At 48.7% G+C, this 21,400-nt stretch overlaps 1 long non-coding RNA gene across 1 annotated transcript in view; it reads left to right on the top strand.

Annotated features, from left to right (window-relative positions):
* LOC146186665 (uncharacterized) overlaps nt 1–7,864 on the top strand; it is a 71,228-nt gene extending 63,364 nt beyond the window's left edge. The window contains exon 4 of the long non-coding RNA XR_014708149.1: nt 7,385–7,864. This is a non-coding gene — a long non-coding RNA (uncharacterized LOC146186665). The remainder of the gene's footprint in view (nt 1–7,384) is intronic.
* Nucleotides 7,865–21,400: the final 13,536 nt, after the last annotated feature.

Here is a 21,400-nt window from a genome sequence, read left to right as displayed (position 1 = left end):
GTTGGTAGGGATGCATGTTGCTGCACCGCAGTGTCGAGGATAGAGACAAAGGCAGGAATAATGTTACGTGTTAATACGAAAGCATCTTCGGCACTGTGCTCGTATTTGGCCTTAAAACAGTCATGTTTAGCTGGTCCCTACATCACGGCCGTAAATATGATTCAGGTATCTTTGTTTCGGAACTCAGACATACAAGAGCTTCCTTTTGCAACCTGTTGTCTTTAAGTGGCATTAGTCTAACTCTGGTGGGAAGGTATGCTATTTATGCCGAGAAAAATACAAGGCAAAGTGAACAATGCGCTATTCATGGTCAGAATTCCAACGACAACTGCGCGGGTGTCTTAAGTTCCTCGTTTAATACGTAAGCCCTTATTCTCTCAGACGCGTTTAGCACGCAAACTCTGATCAGTAAAGGTATGTACTTCTTTTTGGCACTGCAAAAAAAAAGTATGTCTTCTCCACCTCAAATCAAGTCACTGTTACTCCAATCCGCAGCAAAGCGGGCAAACCGTTGCTAAGCGCCAGGCTTGTCAGAAACAGATCGTCATCCTTGTCTAGCGAACAGCCTGCCGTCTCCATGGCAACGCAGTTGACCCCATTGTGGCCCGGAGGAGGAGGATACGAGCGAGGGTGCGCTAACGGCTCTTTTACTAGTTTTTCCCTGAACGCGGTAGCTAGCGGGAAGGCGATGTGTGCTAAGTAAACTTCATGTCTCCAAACCATAATCAGGCTCGTTCCTGAGAAAGCAAAGCGTCGGAAACCCTAGGGAACGACAGTCGAGTGGCACTCAAGGCTGTTCCTTCTGCTACAGTTAGGATGCAGCCTTGCCCCAAAAGATCCCGCCTTGTCGCTGTTAAGGGCTTATAAGTGGCTCCTTGATGTTTCTCACATTTGCCTTGAGGTGCGATGTGGTGAACAAGGTCCCAATGAAAATATTTTTGTTTATTTCGCTTGGACAGCAACAGTATAGAAATATGGTTTTTGGTGCAAGGTATGTCTTTCTGTCTGCGGGAGGGATGCCACTGAAGTGTTGGAATTACTGACGGCCTCAGCTTGAAATATATATTTATTGGTTGCTTTTACACCCAATAGGAACAAACTTTCTTATAGTTTGTTCGTTTAACTATTGATTTAATAAACAGATTCTTTTAAGTTGATCGAGCCGTTCTTCGCGCTTCATGTTGTGTTAAGAATCCCAAACCTACTTTCGCTGTTCAGTTCTATTGAATGGGTCCTCAACTATTTACCACTAGCCTTCCTTAACCGTTCATTAACGTGAAAGACATCGCAAAGTGCACGGGCGCGAACTCTTGCCCCGCGCCGCAAAGCGGCCGCCGTGGTGGAAAAAAAATGTTACGTCTTTGTGTTCAGCAGTAGAGCGCCCTACCCGTTTTTCCCGCGCGGCGGAACTAAATCAGGCCGGTGTGTCTGATAATAACAGCTAAACAAAGGGATGTACTTTTAAAAATTGCTGGAGGTAAACAGCAGTTTACGTTAGCTAGTTTGCCCTGTAAGATGCTTTCTACGTGTAATACGTAATGTCAAGAACACCAGTGAATGGATCACATTTGGCAGGTAGTATAGAATTATGTTACAAATTGTCTCGAGACAGCTTACAACGGCTTTACTGGGCCGGTGCTGACTATTGAATCAGCAACTTCATTGTGAAAGGAACTGATTTAACTTAAACTAAATACTAATGTGAGCTATAACATAGACAACAATCGCAAAATCACTAACAAACTAGGACACTGAGGGGAAAACAGCGGATTAATTATAGGTATTGGTCACAGATCCGGACAAGCAATTTAAACAGCCATGAAATACTGAGAATTCCGTTGTGAGCATTTTGCAGGCTGACTCACATTATGAGCAGCATTTCCCCAGTGTACTCAAGACAGAGTATAAAGGCCTTGATATATTCTGCTTACGTGTTGAGCGGAAATTGACAAAACTATAGCCCTGAAATGAAAAGCGGTTACACCTGACTACACCCACTGGATACACTTCTGTTTCACTTCTGTCCGCACGAATGAACGGAGCGTGGCTGATCCAGGTCCTGTTGGGGCTGGGACAGGTAGGTCACCGCCGCTTGCGGCGGGGGGCTAGTTGTTGTGGTTGTAGGAAGAAGAAAAGAAAATGCACTGGCCTGCTACTGGCTCTGTAGCTGAGCCACCTCCACTGCCTTGTGCGGCCACAAGATAAAATAGACAAGAAAGAAAAAGGAGAGGAAAAGAAAGACGCGCGCCACAACAGCCGTCGTCCACCACCGAAGCATTGTCGGGTGCAATGACGACCTACAACCAATAAAAATCGGTGGCTGGCTAGCCCCCCCCCAGGCGGCGTTGACCTACCGTCCCAGCCCCGTAGGGCTATAGTGCTCTAGAGTAGTGCTAGGAACTGACACCCTTTCCCACGTCCTGCCACCGAATTTTATGTTGTAGGCCGTCATTGCATCCGCCACCGCTTCGATGGTTGACGACACCTGTTGCGGCACGCATCTTTCACTCCCTCTTCTTTTTCTTTCTTCTCTTGTGTCCGTCCTGATGTACCCGGGTTCGATCGCGACCGCGGCGGCTGTGTTTCGATGGAGGCGAAACGAATTGGCGTCCGTGTGCTGTGCGATGTCAGCGCACGTTAAGGATCCCCAGGTTGTCGAAATCACTCTTAAGCCCTCCCCTACGGCTCCTCTTTCTCTTTCCTTTTTCACTCCCACCCTCCTCCCTTCTCTTACGGCGCGGTTGAAATGTCCACAGAAAAAACGTGTGACTGATACTGCGCCTTTCCCTTCCGGTGAACCAATTATTATTATCTCTCCGGTCCGCACGAGGCAGCGGAGTTGGCTCAGTTACAGAGCCAGTAGCAGGCCCATGCATTTAATTTTTTCCTTCTTCCTACAAGCCACAACAGCGGAGGTGGCTCAGCTACAGAGCCAGTAGCAGGCCCATGCATTTAATTTTTTCCTTCTTCCTACAAGCCACAACAGCGGAGGTGGCTCAGCTACAGAGCCAGTAGCAGGCCCATGCATTTAATTTTTTCCTTCTTCCTACAAGCCACAACAGCGGAGGTGGCTCAGCTACAGAGCCAGTAGCAGGCCCATGCATTTAATTTTTTCCTTCTTCCTACAAGCCACAACAGCGGAGGTGGCTCAGCTACAGAGCCAGTAGCAGGCCCATGCATTTAATTTTTTCCTTCTTCCTACAAGCCACAACAGCGGAGGTGGCTCAGCTACAGAGCCAGTAGCAGGCCCATGCATTTAATTTTTTCCTTCTTCCTACAAGCCACAACAGCGGAGGTGGCTCAGCTACAGAGCCAGTAGCAGGCCCATGCATTTAATTTTTTCCTTCTTCCTACAAGCCACAACAGCGGAGGTGGCTCAGCTACAGAGCCAGTAGCAGGCCCATGCATTTAATTTTTTCCTTCTTCCTACAAGCCACAACAGCGGAGGTGGCTCAGCTACAGAGCCAGTAGCAGGCCCATGCATTTAATTTTTTCCTTCTTCCTACAAGCCACAACAGCGGAGGTGGCTCAGCTACAGAGCCAGTAGCAGGCCCATGCATTTAATTTTTTCCTTCTTCCTACAAGCCACAACAGCGGAGGTGGCTCAGCTACAGAGCCAGTAGCAGGCCCATGCATTTAATTTTTTCCTTCTTCCTACAAGCCACAACAGCGGAGGTGGCTCAGCTACAGAGCCAGTAGCAGGCCCGTACATTTTCATTTCCTTCTTCCTTCAGTCGCAACAACAAAGCAGTGTCCATGTGACGTAGCGTGGCTTTCGCGCATGCGCAGCTTGGTTAGCGCAGAGGACACTGGAAACTCCTTCCAACCCGCGTTGTGTAGCTCACGCTACAAAATTGTAGAGGGCTCTTTGGACCACTAGAAAGCGAGGAGATGAAAGTAAAAATGGCGCGGTGGATCTTAGCCTTCCACTACGGCACCACTACCTCCATCTCTTTCAGTCACACCTTCCTCCCTTCCTTTTCTGTGTTGTACGTGTGTCGGCGGATAATTGTGACAGATACGACACCGTTTCTATGCGGTAAATTAATATCCCGACCTCGGCGGCTGCGTTTCGATGGAAGTGAAGAGGCATATCCGTGTGCTGTGCGATGGCAGTGCACGTTAAAGATTCCGAGGTGATCAAGCCCTCCACTACGGCTCCTCTTTCTTTCTTCCCACTTTCACTCCCACCTTCCTCCCTTCCCGTACGACGCGGGGCAAGTGTCCACAGAAACAACTGCGCCTCTCCCTGCCTCTGAACCAATTATTATTATTCACGCCGCTGATGCCTGCTGTACTAACGCCTCCTAGACACTGGGTCTGCTTCTGTTTTTCATATGTTGAACTGCGTTCGAGGAAGCGACAAATGGAAGGCGCCGCACGGACGCCTGGATCGTAAAAAAGTTAAATTGGTTCACAGGAAGGGAAAGGCGCAGTAACTGTCACACTTGCTCTGTGGACACCCGAACCGCGCCGTAAGGGAAGGGAGGAAGGTGGGAATGAAAGTGGAAAGAGAGAAAGAGGAGCCGTAGTGGAGGGCTACGGAGTAATTTCGACCACCTGGGGATCTTTAACGTGCGCTGACATCGCACAGCACACGACGCCTCTTCGTTTCGCCTCCATCGAAACGCAGCCGCCGAGGTCGGGTTCGAACCCGGGAACTCCGGCACAGTAGTCGGGCGTCTTACCACTGCACCACCCCGGCGGGGCCCTGGATCGTACGCCTGGCGCGTATTTGGGTTTGCTCGGTACGGTGGCTCCGCAAGGGACAAAACGACAGAAGAGACGAAGAAAGCGGGCTGTTCCGACTAGCATCTACCGCCCCCAGGAGCCGAGCAGCCTAGCGATTAGCGGCGCATGCTTTTTCAATGGGCACTAGCTTGAGAAAGCCTATACTACTACTACTACTATTACTACTATTATTATTATTATTATTATGATTATTATTATTATTATTATTATTATTATTATTATTATTATTATTATTATTATTATTATTATTATCATTATTATTATTAGTAGTAGTAGTAGTAGTAGTAGTAGTAGTAGTAGTAGTAGTAGTAGTATAGAGGAAGACTCGTTTCACTAAGTTGGCACTAAATTGTCTGTAGGTAACGGCCAAATTAACTAGCTAAATATTATCTTCACAGTTTTAATTATTATTGATAATATTATTAATTGGTTCACAGGAAGGGAAAGGCGCAATATCTGTCACACTTGTGTCCACATACACAAGGGAGGAAGAGAGAAAGAGGAGCCGTAGCGGGGGGCTACGGAGTTGTTCAGGTGTCCACAGACACAAGTGTGACAGATACTGCGCCTTTCCCTTCCTGTGAACCAATTATTATTATTATTATTATTTATTAAAACTGTGAAGATAATACTTAGCCAGTTAATTCGGCCGTTAACTAGACAATTCAGTGCCAACTTCGTGAAACGTCTTTTTCTATACTAGTACTAATGATAATAATAATAATAATAATAATAATAATAATAATAATAATAATAATAATAATAATAATAATAATAATAATAATAATAATAATAATAATAATAATAATAATAATAAGCAGATAAATATTACTGTGTATAATTATTATTATTAATAATATTTAGTAGTAGTAGTAGTAGTAGTAGTAGTAGTAGTAGTAGTATAGGCTCTCTCAAGCTAGTGCCGCGTCCAACGGGACGCCCATTAAAAAAGCATGCCCCGCTAATCGCTAGGCTGCTCGGCTCCTGGGGGAGGTAGATGCTAGTCGGAACAGCCCGTTTTCTTCGTCTCTTCTGTTGCTTTGTCCCTTGCAGAGCCACCGTACCGAGCAAACCCAAATACGCGGCGCGGTCAGCTTCGTGTGTGCATGAATCGCCTGCTGACGGCATGACCTGTCGTGACGGTACATCGCGCGCTCCTTGTCGAACACAACCAGCATTTCATTGAAGACATCAGAGTTCACCGGTGTTGTATAGTTACGGCAGGCAGTGCGGGAATCTGACATGATGGTAGCTTGTGCATTAGTGGCGCCGGCGAGAGCGATGGCTGCTTCTTCGGCAATACTCGGTTCGGTGGTGCGAAGAGAATAAGTCGTTTGCAGGAAAAGGAAGGCGCAGTATCCGATCCTCGCAGAATCTCGCTACCATCCTGACGGTAGACAATGGGAACTATGAAGAGCGTTTCACGATCCGGTCTTGGAGCAGTTGGCAATGCTTTGGGCTGGGGATCTAAGGGATGGAGGCTCGATTCTCGGTGCAGAAAAAGCTTATTCATTTATTTTTAACCCTCTCTCTGGAAAGCATGACACCTCTACTGACAACCTGCTGCTGACAACTTTCTATAGACAGTCCTCTGTCGACAACGATGAGGCATTATATGATTTCCCCTTAAACTTAAGGCTCAGTGCTCAGGTCTGATCGTGTATGCCGCTTGTGCTTGCTCGCCTCAGCGTTGAAATAGCGTTCCGATAGTGTCTCAGGTAGCATTCAGATAGCGATACTTGTTTTGAGCCGATAAAGTTTTCATTCAACTCTTTTCTTATCGTCGTTTTTCAAGAAAGATGTAGTACCTCAAGAATCGGTATCCCGCCTGACAATGGTCAATGTCCTGCCAAAGAAAAAACCCGCGTTCTTGACGTGGCTCGCAAATTCGCTTTGTTGAAGGAGGTCACGATGCTTTAGCAATCTTGATTTCGCTTAAAATCGAAAATGGTCAACTGCTGGTAGAACAGCTCGGCCTCATGTTCGCAAACCAGGCAATGGATCCTTGCCATATAGAAACAATACGGCGCCACACAAATGACATTCTTCTACTAAAATATGTGCACAACTTAAAGATATTGCTACCTTAAAGCTTGCATCAATACACAATGTTCACTGCGGTTTTTTACTGATCTGTTAATAGTATAAGCTATGCAAGCGATATGTGAAGTTCTTCACTAGTTTTTTACAAAAGCACAAAGTTCATCAGTTATTCATTGGCTTTAATTTTATTCAGTGAAGGAATTCACTGTCGTTAGAACCGTTTTGGATACAACACTGTTATTCATAGTGACAGCTTGCTGTATTATAAGTATGCTCAACACAAATTATGTGTGAAAAGAAGTGGGAGGGGCAAATTCGCCAGAAGCCATGGTTAACTACCTTTAGCAGAGTTGTCAAGCTTGCGCCATTTATGATCCTGGCATTATTTTGACTCTCACGGAGTCTAGCAACACTTTTCTCAAAAGTTCGCTTAATTTCGCATAGCACGCTTGCTGAACATTAAAAATTGTGAGCGATACCTGTTTACGCAGAGTGTAGCTCCTTCCGTATAGCTTTAATTGTAAAGAGATGAATTAAGCTGACTTCTTCACATTAAAAACGAGGTCACTGCGTGGTTTTTTTTCCACAGGAGGAAGCGGAACCCCACTGAAAGAACCTTCAGGTGGGCTTTACAGGAGTGGCAGTTCGCGCCTACCATCCCGATGCCACCGCACAAGCTCGCCTGGGCCGTTATTCCGCGCGCGCTGAGGATGCACAGTATTGCATCAGGAGTGAGTATAAATGCGGACAGTGCAAAAATGAGGCGCCGTCAATCTATCTGAGACATTTCTGCATGCTACCACCCTAATCGCCGCATATTATCAGCGGCTCCATTTACAATGTTCAGTTCGCAAGCAAGGCATAACGTAACTGATCAAGTGCACCGCATAAAGATGAATTGACGCTGAAAATTAGGGAAGAAGTCAGTCACCTACACTGTTAATGAGCTTGTCTCGGCAGATCATCAAGCGTTTGTCAAGGTAGGAATAGAGTAGAACAGCACGGAAATGTGACGCACTGATCACCGTCGTTTTGCGATTCTGTTCATGAGCTGTCTCAGGCAAAATGTCACCGCGATATTTGTCTTATCTTAAAATCTCTTTTTGTAATGAACTAATTCACAAAAATAATTCAATTCTCAGTATTTTTCTTAGTAAAGTTCCTCTGAGCAGTCTTTTGTTCTCAAATATATTGTTACGGGGTAGTTCAGCTTGTAGCAGAGGGCGGACACCGAAGACAAGGCTTTCAAACAGATGTTCTCTGTAGGCACCAGCCGAAGCTGTTGAACGTCGTCTTCTCTCCAACTCACGAGAGTCTTCTTCTTCTTTCCTTATGCGTATGCACCGCCTAATGTGACACTACCCCGCCGGCTGAAAAGCACCGTCCCGGTGCGTACTAGCGTCCAAACCAGGGTCTATGTAGTACGGTTTTAGGCGTGCAACATGGACCGTCTCGGTGCGTGGTGTAGAGGCATGGCGGACGGGATGCAAGGGCGCAATTTCGTATGTCACTGGTGTCACTTGTCGTAAAATACGATAGGGTCCTGTATACCGGGGCAAAAGTTTTTCCGAAAGGCCAACGCGGCGAGCTGGAGTCCAAAGCAGCACGAGAGAGCCGCAAGAATACTCGGTGTTGCGATGACAGGAATCATAGCGACGTTTCTGGGAGTGTTGAGAGGCTGCGAGTCGGTTGCGAGCAGCAACGCGGGCAGCATCAGCTCAGGCTATGGCGTCACGAGCATATGAGCTGGCAGTGGTGACAGACGGGAGCAGGCTGTCAAAAGGAAGCAGAGGTTCACGGCCGTATAGAAGATAGAAGGGGGAGTAGCAGGTAGTGTCGTGACGCGACGAATTGTAAGCGAATGTCACAAATGGCAACGTTATGTCCCAGTCACGGTGGTCATCAGAAACGTACATAGACAACATGTCAGTCAGTGTCCGGTTAAGGCGTTCAGTAAGCCCGTTCTTCTGTGGATGGTAGGCAGTCGCGAAAGAATGACGAACGTTGCACAGCCGTAGGATCTCGTCGACTATACGAGCCAGAAAGCAACGGTGAGCAGTTGGCGGGGAGCTCCATGGACGAGTATAACGTCGTTGAGGAGGAAAGCAGCGACATCAGTTGCACAACTGGTTGGTATTGCTCGTGTGACCGCGTAGCGTGTGGTGTAATCAGTGGCCACGGCAATCCATTTGTTCCCCGATGCGGACAGTGGAAAAGGCCCTAGAAGATCCAGACCCACTCGAGAAAATGGGTCTATGGGGATGTCGATTGCCTGCAGAAGTCCAGCTGGTAAAACTGATGGCTTTTTCCGGCGTTGACAGCGGTCACAAGCAGCTACGTAGCGGCGGACTGCGCGATATAGGCCTGGCCAAAAGAACCGACGACGCACATTGTCGTATGTGCGAGAGACGCCTAGATGACGCGCTGTAGGAACGTCGTGAAGCTGTTGAAGGGCGGCTGAGCGTAAGTGCTGAGGGATTACTAGTAGAAGGTCGGGGCCATCAGGTCGCATATTGTGCCGGTATAAGGTGCCGTCTTGGAGCACAAACAAACGAAGGGAAGGGTCATGGCGATCGGCACTGAGGCAATTGATAATTTCGCGAAGCTGAGGGTCCTGGCGTTGCTCATGGCGAATGTTGGAGAAATCAGAAATAGAGAGCCCGCAAGCGTCATTGTCAAATTCAGGTTGGCTTGGCGGGTCGACTGGATGACGGGACAGGCAATCTGCGTCTCGATGCAACTGGCCAGACTTATAAACTACTGAAAAATTGTACTCCTGAAGGCGCAAGGCCCAACGTCCAAGGCGGCCAGTAGGGTCTTTGAGTGTAGAAAGCCAACACAGTGCGTGGTGGTCAGTGACTACTGTGAATGACCGCCCATACAAGTAAGGGCGGAACTTTGTAATGGCCCATACTAGGGCTAAGCACTCACGTTCAGGGATGGAATAATTTTGTTCGGCCGCAGAGAGGAGTCGGCTGGCATAGGCGATGACGCGAGGTAACCCGAGCTGACGTTGTGCGAGAACGGCACCAATTCCATGACCACTTGCGTCAGTGCGTACTTCTGTGGGCGCTGACGGATTTAAGTGAGCTAACACTGGCGGACCGGTGAGGTGGGCAATAAGAGCGACGAAGGCGGCCGATTGTTCGTGGCCCCAGGTAAAGAGACTTCTTTTTTCAGAAGCTGCGTGAGCGGACGGGCTATTTCTGCGAAGTTTGGTACAAATCGCCGGAAATATGAGCAAAGTCCGAGGAAGCTACGCACGTCGCTGCTAGATTTCGATTTAGGGAAAAACCCTACAGCGCGAATTTTGTCGGGGTCCGGCTGGATGCCATGGGTGTTGACTAAATGTCCTAGGACCTTGAGTTCCCGGCGACCAAATGTACACTACATGGAGTTCAACTGAAGGCCAGCTCGTCGGAAGACGCCAAGAATAACCGAAACACGATGGAGGTGGCCTTCAAAGGGTGATGAAAATACGATGACGTCATCGAGGTAGCACAGACGTGTAGTCCATTTGAGCCCGGGTACTAAGGAGTCCATCACGCTCGAATGTCGCAGGGGCATTACATAAGCCGAAAGGCATCACCTTGAATTGGTAGAGGCCATCCGGGGTGACAAAAGCCGTGTTTTCACGATCTCTTTCGTCAACAAAGATCTGCCAATATCCAGAACGGAGATCGATGGAGGAGAAGTAGTTAGCACCATGCAGGCAGTCGAGAGCGTCATCGATCCTTGGAAGAGGGTACACGTCTTTCTTTGTTATCTTGTTTAGGTGTCGATAATAAACGCAAAACCTCCAGCTGTTGTCTTTCTTTTTGACGAGTACTACCGGAGACGCCCAGGGGCTGCTCGACTGCACAATAATGTTGTTTGCCAACATTTTCTCTACTTCTTCCTGAATGATCCTGCGTTCGGAAAGAGCAACTCTGTAAGGCCGTCGCTGAATAGGTCGGGCATCTCCAGTATCAATACAATGAGTGACGACGGACGTTTGGCCCAGGGATCCGTGACCGAAATCAAAAATGTCGCTGTATGACCGAAAAAGGCCGGCAAGGGCGCTGGCATATTCGGGACGCAGGCCAGGGGCAACCATGGCTGAGATGCGGTCCTCAGGACTATGTGATTGGACAGGTTGTGCAGGTACGTCGGCGTGACGGTCGGACAGCACTGCAGAAATAGTAAAGCTGGACAAAGGCGACAGCTCGGCAAGGAAAATGCCCTCCGGGAGAACTTGTGAAGACATGCTGAAGTTGAGTACGGGAATATAGGTGAGGTTATTCTCGAGGTGTACAATATTATGAAGTAGGACGATGTTGCGTTGTAGAGTGACGTCCGTGATGGGGTTGACAACGTAGTCGCCGTCAGGAAGGGGGGGGGGGAAAGGTGACATGGGCACGTATACTGCCGCCTCGGGAGGTAGGCGAGTAAATGTACTGGAGCGGAGGCGAGGCTGGGATTGGTCAGCACTGGGGTCGTGAACACAATAGGGCAGGGCTAGGCGCAGAAGTCCGGAGGGACAGTCAATGAGAGCGGAATGGGCTGTTAAAAAGTCTAGGCCTAAAATCACGTCTTGAGGACAAGTAGTAAGGACGGCGAAGAGCACAGGGACGTGGTGGCCGGCGATGCTAACGCGTGCAGTGCACATTCCGATGATGGCAGCAGTGTTTCCATCAGCAACACGAACTGTAGAGGTGTTAGCGGGCGTAAGAACTTTTTTGAGGCGCTGGCGGAACGACGAACTAAGAGCTGAAATATGGGCTCCAGTGTCAATGAGAGCGGGCACAGGGACTCGATCTACGAGGACATTGATCAGGTTGCGGCGTGGTGCGATGGTCGAAACACAGTTGGCTGTCCGGGTTGGTAACGCAGCGTCACGTTCGGGCGCTGCGTTGCCTAGTTTTCCGAGTAGGTGCGTTGGTACGTTGGGGACAAGTGCGGCGACGAGTAGGTGATCGGGAATGGTGGGCTTAAGGCGATGGAGAACGGCTAGGACGGCGGTCTTGCTCTGTGTTTTCAGTACGAAGATGTGCTGGGGTGACAGAAACGCGTCGTGGTGCATAAAAGTTATGGCGGACAGGGCTGTAATAGGGTTGAGAGGGGGGAGCCGGACGGCTGCGGCAATAACGGGACGTATGGCCAGCTCGACCGCAGACGAAGCAAATAGGCCTATCGTCAGATGTGCGCCACTCCGCAGGATTGCGGGTAGGGTAGCGCGGTGTGTAGGGCGGGGTTGTGGCAACAGCAGCAACCACTGGGATTGGCTGTTGTGCAGCGGGTGGTGGGGCAGGATTTGAAACGAGGCCCACATTAACGAATTCTTGGCGGCATAGCTATTGTATCATAGCTATTGTTGCCTGTGCAGGAGGTGACGTATGTGTAACAGGAGTCAAGGCCTCAATTTCTCTGCGGACGATGGTAGTGAGGTTATTCTGACTTGAAGGCTGCTGTAACGTGGGCAAGTCGTCACATGAGGATGTAGTCGCCGTGTTGGGAAGGCGCTGAAACCGATGGACGATGCGGCGCTGCTTCGCCTGTTCGAAACGGTGACAGACTTGCAGGACTGTGTCCACCGTAGAGCAGTACTTGCAGAGAAGTATATTGAATGCGTCATCAGCGATACCCTTAAGTATATGGCCCACTTTATCATCTTCGGTCATGGAAGTATTCACCTTTCGACACAATGCGAGAACGTCCTGTATGTAGGCCAGGTATAACTCGGTTGACGATTGAGCCCGAGTAGCCAGGTCTTTTTTGGCTGCCAGAGCTCGCCCAATTGGATTGCCGAATAAGTCCTGCAGTTTTTGTTTGCAGATGTCCCACGTAGACAAAACCGTGGGGGCAGCCGGAGTTTCCGTAGCGGGTGATGCGTCCTGGGATGCCATGCTTACTGTGATAGTCGGTGAGGTGAGCTCAGGGAGATGACGTCCACTGCGCAAATCCAGGTTTCTGGCGCGAAAGTACGAAGAGCTGTGGCAAGGGGAATCGAAAGTACCTCCACCAAGGTGTTACGGGGTAGTTCAGCTTGTAGCAGAGGGCGGACACCGAAGACAAGGGTTTCAAACAGATGTTCTCTGTAGGCACCAGCCGAAGCTGTTGAACGTCGCCTTCTCTCAACTCACGAGAGTCTTCTTTCCTTATGCGTATGCACCGCCTAATGTGACAATATTATCAAAAGTGCATCTAAATCTGGCAGGTCAAATGGTCCTAATACCATGAACAATAGATTGCTGAGATTATTGTTTCTTTGTCCCGCACTTTATTTTGGACACATTAGTTATTATCAAGCGGAAGGGGCAAAAAAAATCATTTGCTGATCGACGCTAGGAGTTAAAATTGTAGTGTTCTTCACGACAAAGTTTATGTGCCCTAGACGATAACATTTAAAGAAAAAGCAGGGTTTATTACGGTTTTCTACTGCCCATTGGTTAAAGAACAATTAGCTGGAGGGGGTGTGAGCGTAGAACTTGTTCATCAAGCATTAATTGCTGGTACTGAGAAATAGACAAAAAGAGTGAACTTCTAGAGTATTACCAAGAAATCTTCAACCAATTGGCAAATTGAGGATAACAGCGCTCGTTGTGTCGTCCTCTAATCTTGTGCTCCCGTCCTGTGTTCCACGCTGTTATCCTCAAGATGCATAACCAACATGCCCAAGCTGCTATTCTAGCAATTGGCAAAGCTTTTACACTTAACCAAGTGGCCACGTTTTGAACACTCATATAACCTCAGGTCTATGCGTTCAGGAAGCTCCTTTTCTTATCCTCGGCAGACCCAGTGATAACTAGGAAAACGTTGGCATTAAGGTATGACTCTCGTAGTCTTTGTCTAGTGTCACATGGGCACGACTTAGTGAGTGCCGACTGACGACTGTCTGAATATTGGGAAATCAAGTTGAACTAGTTTTTGCAAATTATGGGCAGTAAAAGATGTGTTCAACGTCACACGTATAATTCTTGTTAATGCGTAATTATCTTTGGTCTTAAAGTGGAGCACAATAAACACGAATCCACCGAAACCGGAGCAAATGGCTTGTCCTCTAGCGTCCTCTCTAAACGAGGTTCGACTAAAAACGCACATTCGTGGGGAAAATTTTACCGAAGAAAAACGAATCATATGTATTAGACTGCGGGAGTTCATCAAGTGTAAATATTAGGCCTTCGAAAAACTGCGTAGTCACTTAAAGCAGAGGGAGCAGATATGGGGTAGATTTTCACTCCAAAAAAATAAGGAGCAATACGGCTGGTATGGTGAGCAGGTGCTCAAGGCACAAATGCTTTCAATCGCCGTTGATATGAGAGGGTTTTACCGCAACGTTTAAAATGCGATTATGATGGATAAAATTTGGCAATTACTAGCGCGCACCACTGCCACGGGTAACGAAGTGTTTCTTCCCAGAAAAGACACGTTATGCATGGTATATTGGCATCGTGTATGTGCACAGCGCCCCGATCTCCCCTACTGACGTTTTGAAAGGGGCAGAGGCAGCCTTCGATGCGCTTTACCTCTGGTGTTCTCGCCGTATTCGTAAAATGTATGTGGAACTTAGATACTTGATGACGCTTATGAGCACAAAAACGCAAAGGTGTGATATATAAACTTGGAATATTCTACCTACATCTTGATGAAGCAATGCTGTAAATACATGAGAAAATGTAAAAAAAGAAGCGCATCGGATCGCTCCCTTATAATATCCTGAATATTGGCTTTCCTACATCAGTTCAGTTCAGTTCAGTCGTTCAGTCGTGTCCGACTCTTCGTGACCCTATGGACCATATCACGCCACGCTTTCCGGTCTCTCACTATATTCCTAACATCACATAACTTCATCTGCAGCGCCTCGATGATGCCATCTAACCATCGCGTTTGCTGCCTACCCCTTCTCCGGTAACCCTCAACCTTTCCCAACATCAAAGCTTTCTCCAGCGACTCCTCCCTTCTCATCAGATAACCACAGTAGCTGAGTTTTAACTTTAGAATTTGACCCTCCAATGAGCAGTAAGGGTTTATGATCGACAATATCGACTGATTTGATCTTCTGGCAATCCAAGGAACTCTCAAGAATCTCCGCCAGCACCACAATTCAAACGCGTCAATTCTTCGGCGGTCAGCCTTCTTCTCAGTCCAGCTCTCGCATCCATCCATAACAATTGAAAATACCATAGCACGATTTATACGGATCTTGGTTGGGAGTCTGATGTATTTGCTCTTTACTAGGTGGTGAAGGCATGGCTCTCTTTCCCAGAAGCAGGCGTCTCTTAATATTATGGCTGCAGTCACCTCCCGGGGTAATCTTAGAGTGATGCATGACGTCGCTGCCACGCGCAGCCGTGTCGAGCGGAAACAAAACGGTGCAATTGGCGTCCGTGTACGTTTGTAAATGCGAAATTCAAACTTACCTAACAGTACTGTGATGGCTGCCACCAAAACCACCGAAATTAACATCTGGTGTGTATTGCCCGGCTGTAGAAATTACACGCACCATACGAGGAACCGAGAAACTAACATTAATAACCATTTTAAAAGCGCTTTTCTTTAAACATGCCTTCACACAAAAAACTAAAAAAACAAGAATTACTTTCAATAATAATTACAGTTCAGTGCTGAGCATGGTGTTTCTTCGCCCAGAAACATACACTTGCCTCCCATTCGAGGAAGCTCTGGTGGCTTTAAGAGGAAAGCACTGGTGGCAGTAAGGGGTTCGCAGCTGTTTGTAACAATTTTGTTTTTGGCTCACTTTTCGGTTTCAAGCTTTTAACGATCAGGCGTTTGTGACGGACTAAGCCTAATCGATGCTCTCAAGGCCTACCAAGACCACGGCTGCTTCCGGAAAACAGCCGGGCGGCGCTGTGACCTTCAAGGGTTTACGCCCGGCGACCTTCACTCCGGGCCAAACGCCGACTACGACTCCACAGTCAAGCCGTACAAGGCGTTCCGATTTTCCGCCTTTACGGGAAGGGCACTAGCAGATGGACGCTGCGCCGTACTTCGCATCCAGCTGAACTCTGGCACCGACGCCACAAATTCCACAGGCTGCAGGGCGCTTTGATTACCCGCGATTGCCGACGGTGCTTGAGGAAATGGACGCTGCCTCTCTGATTGCTTCTACAAGCCTTCCTGCCCAGGTTACAACAGCTACTGGATAGAGCATGACTTCGACGTTACGCAAGCGTCAAGTGTCCCCGCAATGCCTCCTCACAGAACGGGGGAGTCGTCCTGATTTCACGGCTGTGATCAGTGATAGGCACAAGCACCTCGAGACAGGCTGTTACCAACACCAAAGAGAAACGTTCTCCGTTTCAGTACTTCTCGGATTTGGCTATTCTCCGCTTTGATTTTCCTGCTAACTGCATCCGCATCACCGTCAGGGACGCTGAAATTTCAAGCTGTCCCATTGACCCGCTTAGTCGCGCGAACGCGGGATTCTGTCCAAGCGTTCAATGTTGAGACGTCCCCACTGAAGCAGCCTGTGGTCGGCAGCACATGAAGTGTGATCTGAATTAGAGAAGGCCTCACGATGGACTATATCATGGCAAATCTGCGCTGCAAGACAGCTGAAATCACAGATATACGCATGATCGGCAAGAAAAACTTTCCACTTCTGACCTTCGCGTTAGACACTACCTTCTCGGCTAGTAGTCGACTATAGGAGATTACACAAGTCCGTGAATACTGCCCATGCCCAGTCGCATGTTATAACTGGCACCGCATCAGCAATGCAGCCAAATACTGCTCGTTTTTCGCTGTTTGTCGGGATTGCGATAAGAACCCGCCCCCTGAGGACCCCGACTGCAAACAGTTACCTCATTGTTGTAGCCTGCGGGGCTTCACGCACATCGCTCTGAGTGCCCAGTTCCAGGCTTGTGCTTATAAAAGGCTGTCGACAAATCGGCACGACAAATAGGCATCACGTGATACCGTCACATACTCCCTCCAAACATGTATCATATGCTGTAAATATCTCTTCTCCAGGTTTAACCAAGGTCATTGAGAGCCTCAGAGCAGAAATATCTGAACTACGCAGCGAAACTCAGCGTCTCCGGCAAATGATAATGAAGAACAAGGTAACAAAGAACACCAGAGCCCGATCTCTGACTCTGCAACGCAGTCCTTCACGGAAAAGCCGCAATAGCCGCTCGCCTACCCGCCGGCCGCAACCGGTCACAACGTCTGATTCCGCCTACACCCACATGCTGGGGCTAATCCGACAGGAACGCGCCCAGGAGACGTAGCAGCTGGAAGAAACTCTCGGAAAGGATGTTAACGCAACTCTTACGGCTGCCCTCACTTCCATACAGAGCCATCTGTAGATAATGTTTGAGTAGTTCCAAAGTACCACGCAAGTACCACGCTCACAGACGATAGTAAGCGCCAAAATGTGTGTGCCTTCATGAGTACTCTGGCTCATGGGATTCAGTAGAACTGGAGAAGCTTCAATCAGAGCTGTCCTACCCTTCGTACATTTGTGCCTCAGTGCCGTCCTCTTTTTATACTCGTTCAAGAAAAGCGAGGACCTTGTTACATTCCTGGTTACTGCACCTACCAGACACCTACTATCCAACATAAAAACTGCCATTCAGGTGGACAGGCGGCCGTCTTATTCCTTAACGATTGTCGCTCCACTCAGCTCTTGCTTCAGATCCTTTTCTCCCCTATTTTGGTGATTGTTGCGGCAAAAATATTCCATCCCTGGTGAAAAATCTTTAGTCATGGCATTGGCCTGTTTACGGCCAGGTAACGTCGGGGCAGAACCGCGTACCTGGCTCCCTGACCTTGAAAACGCAGGACACCCCTATCCAATTTTTATCGGCTTAGATTTTAGTGCACATCACACAGCCTGCAGCTCATCTCGTCCTAATCAACGTGGTAAACACCTATACGATGCTCTCGATCAAACATTTCTTACCCTATGTGACGTACAGCCCCCGTCATAAATATACAGCCCAGCGCAAAGGGACGCGGAGCGAGTGCCGGGCCGGGTGGTGGCGCACTTGTCTTTCATGCGCACTTCGTGCGATGGATGGATGGGATGAGAAAACATTTATTTCATCGGCTTTAAGAGGTTCAGTTTGATTGCTGGCCGCGCCAGATGGCCGCCAGTTGCGTCCTGTCGGCGGTCTCTTCGGCCCACTCAGTGACCCGAGCATAGATGGCCGGGTCCGAGCAGCGCAGCACGGCCTCCCACTCCTCCAGAGATGGAGCTGGCAGCAAATCGGCGGGTGGCGGATAGGCCGCGCACCCCCATGTAATGTGGTCTAAAGTAGCGTCGACGCCACACTCTTTGCATTCAGGGTCAACCTGCTCTTTGAATATATGTGAATAAACTTTGGGGCAGGGAAAGGAGCGGGTTTGTAGCTGATGCCAGAGTATCTCCTGGGCCTTGATTAATGAATTGTGTGGTGGAGGGAAGATGCGCCTTCCCAGGCTAAAATGGCGAGTTATATCATGGAACGAGAGCAAGCCCTCCCTTGCGCCCGCGGGAAACGAGGTGCTCACCGCCCGGCCGACGAAACCTCGGGCATATTCGTGAGCCTTCTCGTTCCCGGGATTGTCCGAGTGAGCCGGAACCCATACCAGTTCTATCGTCCTACCAGGGACTAGACGGTAGCTTTTAAGGATATTCCTTGCGGCAGCCGACAGACGGCCCCTCCCGAAATTCCGTACGGCTGTTTTGGAATCACTGACTATAACATCTGCTTCGGTAGAAGCGATAGCCAGCGCGATGGCTGCTTCCTCTGCAGCCTCAGAAATTCTGGTGCGTACAGTAGCTGAAGCTAAGATTTTGGTAGGCGTGGACTCACGGGCCCCAGTCATCGCACAAATCGCGAAACCGCGGTCCGTCTCTTCATATTCGGCCGCATCTACGTAAGCAATCGAATGGTTTCGTTTGTATTTGGTGTGTAGTGCACGTGCGCGTGCTAGTCGCCTGCCTTCGTGGTGAATGGGGTGCATATTCTTAGGGAGGGGCTTGATAACAAGCTCCTTCCTGATTACTGTGGGTATTTGCCTGGGATCGTCCGCCATGGGTTCGACATTGATGCCTAGCCTCAGCAAGACAAGCCTCCCGGCTTTGGTGCGCGCCAGTCTGGAGTTCTCCGCTATTAAATGTGCTTCCTTGAGTTCATCAAGTGTGTTGTGCATTCCAAGAGCTAAGAGCCTATCGGTTGAGGTGTTTCTGGATAGTCCTAGTGCTGTCTTGTAAGCTTGCCGGATAAGAAATTCAACCTTTTGCTTTTCGACTTGGTAAAGGTGCAGATAGGGCAGGGTGTAGACTAGCCTGGTGATGACGAAAGCCTGAATGAGTCGACAGGTGTCGCGTTCTTTCATGCCCCTCCTCTTGTTGGCTATTCGCTTGATTATTCTGACTGTTTGGGTGACTGTTGTGGTCAGTTTATCTAATGTTCCTAAATTTCTGTGGTTACTCTGAATGAACATGCCTAGGATTCTGATGGTGTCTACTTGTTTGATTGGCAGTCCTTTGAGCTCTACCCTGATTGCAGGAGGCGGAGGTCTGTTCTTTCAATTGGGGCCTTCTCGAACTACAAGGAGTTCGGACTTAGAGTGTGAACATTCAAGACCCGCCCTTAGAGCGTAAGTCTCAATGGTGTCGACTGCTTCCTGAAGCACACTTTCTATTTGGGCATCACTTCCCCTGTTTACCCACAGGGTAATGTCGTCCGCGTAAAACGTATGCTGTAGCCCCTCGATGGCGGCGAGTCTGGGGGGCAGTGTTATCAGTGCAATGTTGAAGAGGAACGGCGACATCACAGAGCCTTGTGGTGTTCCCTTTCCGCCCAGAGATATGGGGTCTGATTTGATCGCGCTGAGAGTGAGCTCGGCCGTCCTGTTCGTAAGGAAGGACCGGACGTACCCGAAGACTCTCTCTCCAGGATTAAAAAGCGAGAGGTTTTCTAATATCGCCTCATGCGAGACGTTATCAAAGGCTTTACAGAGATCAAACCCAAGTATTGACCTCGTTCCATGACAGTACCTGCGATCCATAACATCCCTCGAAGGCTGGATCATGACATCCTGCGTGGAGAGGTTGGGTCTGAATCCTATCATGCTTGAGGGGATCAGGTCGTTGTCCGGATATAGTGGGAGGGGTAGAGGGTCCCGCCCTCGGGCGAGGAAGGGAGATGTAGTCGCGCTGGCTTTGTGGTAGTAAGTGCGGCATTCGCATTATTCGTTTCTGGCCTCTACGCGGGGGCCCTTGCATCAATCCAGTGCGGCGAGTCGTCATCGTCACGCTCTCCGAAGCACTCGCGTGGTTCAAGCGGCAGCGCGTCACAGACGCTGGAAGATAAAACATTGCGGCTGCTTACCGCTATCGTCGGGTATGCGGAAAGTTCAGTGGCTCAAAACATTCCATGTATGCTGCGCCATGAAGAAAGAAAAGAGAAAAGGTGTCCAGCCCGCTTGGCTCCTGTCAGCAAGCTCTGCGCTGTACGCTTTTCAGTTCAGGCCATTTTGCGTCCTCGGCGGTGATGAAGGCATTGCGAAATCAAGGGGTAGACGAGCCGTACGTGAAAGTGCTGGAAGATATATATAGTGGCTGCACAGCAACCATAGTTCTGCATAAAGAGAGTAACAAAATTCCCATAAAGAAAGGTGTTAGGCAAGGAGACACAATCTCCCCAGTACTATTCACAGCTTGTTTAGAGGAAGTATTCAGAGACTTGGAATGGGAGCAGTTAGGGATAAGGGTAGATGGAGAATACCTCAGTAATCTGCGATTTGCTGATGACATTGCCTTGCTAAGCAACTCGGGGGATGAACTGCAAATAATGATCGATGACCTAGACAGGAAAAGTAGAAAGGTAGGCTTGAAAATCAATATGCAGAAGACTAAGGTAATGTTCAACAGCCTCGGAAAGGAACAGCAGTTTACATTAGGTAGCGAAATACTGGAAGTAGTAGGCGAATATGTCTACTTAGGACAGGTAGTAACCGCAGATCCGGACCACGAAAAGGAAATAACAAGAAGAATACGATTGGGATGGAGCGCATTTGGCAAGCACTCGCAGATTATGACTAGCAGCTTACCGGTATCGCTCAAGAGGAAAGTATACAACAGTTGCATCTTGCCTGTACTCACCTATGGGGCTGAAACGTGGAGGCTAACCAAGAGAGTTCTACTTAAGTTGAGGACAACCCAGAGGGCTATGGAACGAAAAATGGTAGGGGTAACATTAAGAGATAGGAAGCGTGCAGAGTGGGTGAGAGAAATAACTCAAGTTACCGACATTCTAGTAGAAATTAAGAAGAAGAAATGGACATGGGCAGGACATGTAGTGCGAAGAGAGGATAACCGATGGTCGCTGAGGGTAACAAACTGGATTCCAAGGGAAGGAAAGCGTAGCAGGGGGCGGCAGAAAGTTAGGTGGGCGGATGAGATTAAGAAGTTCGCAGGGGTCAAGTGGATGCAGGTAGCACAGAACCGGGTTAAGTGGAGAAATATGGGAGAGGCCTTCGCCCTGCAGTGGGTATAATCAGGCTGATGATGATGATGATGATTTTGCGTCCCTGAAGTGGTTGGAGGGCTTTTCAAGGTCTTTTCATTTTAAGATGAAAGCCTCATAGGCGCCATATCAAGGAATGCCAG

Source organism: Amblyomma maculatum, chromosome 6 (assembly GCF_055883805.1).
Source record: "Amblyomma maculatum isolate TAMU_Amacu chromosome 6, ASM5588380v1, whole genome shotgun sequence".
Classification (NCBI taxonomy): domain Eukaryota; kingdom Metazoa; phylum Arthropoda; class Arachnida; order Ixodida; family Ixodidae; genus Amblyomma; species Amblyomma maculatum.
Note: the sequence above shows the minus strand (reverse complement) of the source record. Positions and strands in the feature narration are given on the sequence as shown.